The 3123-nt window shown below is 30.2% G+C and overlaps 1 pseudogene; it reads left to right on the forward strand.

Moving 5' to 3' along the window:
* Positions 1-3123, forward strand: part of LOC106469394 — a 49357-nt pseudogene that overhangs the window by 9761 nt on the left and 36473 nt on the right.

A 3123-nucleotide genomic window follows, 5' to 3' on the forward strand; every position in this document is an offset into this window, starting at 1 on the left:
TAGTTGATGCTTTTGACAGACTTTCATGCTTGTCATAGTTAATAAACCTCTTCGATGATTTAGGTTGTTAGTTGATGCTTTTGACAGACTTTCATGCTTGTCATAGTTAATAAACCTCTTCAATGATTTAGGTTGTTAGTTGATGCTTTTGACGGACTTTCATGCTTGTCATAGTTAATAAACATCTTTGATGATTTAGGTTGTGAGTTGATGCTTTTGACGGACTTTAATGCTCGTCATAGTTAATAAACCTCTTTGATGATTTAGGTTGTGAGTTGATGCTTTTGATAGACTTTCATGCTCGTCATAGTTAATAAACCTCTTCGATGATTTAGGTTGTGAGTTGATGCTTTTGACGGACTTTCATGCTTGTCATAGTTAATAAACCTCTTCGATGATTTAGGTTGTGAGTTGATGCTTTTGACGGACTTTCATGCTTGTCATAGTTAATAAATCTTCTCTACAATGAGTTAGGCTGTGATTTGATGCTTTGATGGAATTTTGTCGTTAGTTAAACTGTTTTGATTCGAAGTTGATGTTTTTGACTCCCAAGTTATTAAGATTTAATATTATGATATTTGTTTGATAAAAATAGATTTTAATAATTCTTGCATTTTTATTGGATCATTAAATTCATTGGTTTATTTTACAAATATTAAAGTAGAAGCTTCCTCATTGTCTTAGTAAATTTGTACTTGTGTACAAATAATCATCTTTTCCGTGATTGTATAATTCATCATTTACTACCAAATTAATCAAGTTCTTATAAACCCACAAGTGAAATAAGTTAGTGTTAGCTTATTGTAAAAAAAAAAAAACTTAACCTGCTGTAATCCTGTGAAGATGATCTACTTACATTTGTTAGTAGGCTATATAACTAGTGAATGAAATTATTTGAAATTTGATATGAACATTCCTAAAAGTATGTAGTTTCAGAAAAATAAAACATTTAACTTTGATTTTTTTCTACTATTTGTAATAAAAAAATTCATTTTTTAATGTAGCTATCTGCACTTCACCTGCAAGGTGATTTTTATACGACGTATAAAAATACTTTTTTTTATCTTACAGTTTTTATATTTCATTTGTAAAATCTCTCAAACCTCATGAATGAAAATGAAAATTTTCATTTTTCAATTTTTCAAATTTCAAACAATTTTCAGTTAAAATTTTTTGAGGTAAATATTTATATTTTATTTTATTTTTTATCTACTATATCATTATCAACATACAGTGTAATGAAATGTTTAAAATTAACAAATGGGAAGATATACGTACCTTTCAATTCTTCATAGAAATCCACTAGAACAGATATATTTTTCTTATGTGCATAATTTCACATCTTTATCTTTTCACATTTTGTTTATTTTATTTTCAAATTCACCATCAATTATCATTTCTGCCCGTACACCGTCTGATGTCTGCGGGGCTTTATGAAGATAATTTGACAGATTCCCCACACGGGCGTGTTGCCAAAGTAATATGGCTTTTATACACGTCATCTTGTTTCTAACCTTTCACAATCCAGGTGACAAGTTAAACTTATAAAAAAAATCATTAAACCATTCATATATGTGTTTTAAAACACACACACATAATACATAATTAAGTAAAATTTAAAAGTAAGACCTAAATACAGTTTAATTGTCTCTCTAACCATAACATATTTATGTAAGAAACCACCATAAGTGCTATAGTCGATCAAGCAGACAACAATAGGAATGGCAGTACACTGTGAGGGAAACTGTGCACCAGTTTCAAATTAACCAATGGTAGAGTATAGTGTAAAATGAGCTCTAGCTATAACTAGAGGTATTTGCTATATCTAGCAAATAACTAGCTGCCTTCCCTCTAGTCAACCACTTCAAAATTAGGGACAGCTAGTGCAGATAGCTCTTGAGTAGCTTTGAACAAAATTCAACAAACAAACACCAATTTGTATCCTAAATTGTGAATTTGTATTTTTATATTTATTATCGTTATATTAGTTTTCTAAGAGTTGGTTTTGTTTTGCTTTAGTTTCCCTCCTCAGTTGAGAAGTATGTGTCACTGCCTGTATCAGGTTTTGAACAAACGGTTCTTCAATGTTCCGCCCAACATTAGCGCTGTTGGAACTGTCATATTTCTTCGGTTTATCAATCCAGCCATAGGTGTGTAAACCTTATTTCCATTTTTTTTTACACGTGTTTTTTTATTGATTTAGGTGTACGAATTATGCATGTTTAGAAAATACAGAAAAAATAATAAGCTAAAAGAAACGATGCTTTGTCCAAATAGCTAAAGACGTTACAAGTATTTAAGAAAAAAAAAGAGTTTGTAAAGAACGTTTCAACACAATAAGTTCAAGAAATTTTTATAAAATGGCAGTGTTTTTAATTAATTTGCTGTATAATATACTTATATATAGATTGTTGATTTAACATAAATATATAGTTGGTTTTGATTGTGGTTTAAACATTATATAAGACATTTTTTTTTTAGTTTTTGAAAACAAAAAAGTACTTTCTAAACAAGTCGTATTCAAATATCATACCTCTGTTTCTGCTACTATTAATGTCCACTACACTTTGTAATATTAATTTACTCTGAAAGGCCCAAAAGCCCCCTGGTGGCACAGATCTAAGTCTTGAGGATTTATAATACCTAAAACTGGGTTTTGATACCTGCAGTGGGCAGAACACAGATATCCCAGTGTGTCACTTAGCAACAAACAAAGAACCACTCTGCAATTCATATGACTGAACTACATACCGGGAGTTCTGGAAGTTATTCTACTATTGACTGAAATAGTACTCATAGGATGTTTCCACTGATATGAAAATACTGTTCTTTCAAAGGTTTTATAATATTATGGAGTATATTTGGTAATATTACCGAGTGTACCATATTTCCGGGACCATAAGAACTCCAAGATTTTAAAAAGAAATAAGTAGGAAAAAATATTTCAGTGCATATTTTTGATACTTATGTTTACTGTATCATTCCAGAAAAAAAACCAGCAGTGCAGCTCATTAAAACAACAATGTAGCTGTTCTGTTTCCATGCTTTTTGGCAGACCTTACCTTGCTACAGTATAAGAAAACCATTTTGTTGTGTATTCTTTGGGATCACATCATATTTTAC

Source organism: Limulus polyphemus, unplaced genomic scaffold (genome assembly GCF_000517525.1).
Source record: "Limulus polyphemus unplaced genomic scaffold, Limulus_polyphemus-2.1.2 Scaffold3465, whole genome shotgun sequence".
Lineage (NCBI taxonomy): Eukaryota > Metazoa > Arthropoda > Merostomata > Xiphosura > Limulidae > Limulus > Limulus polyphemus.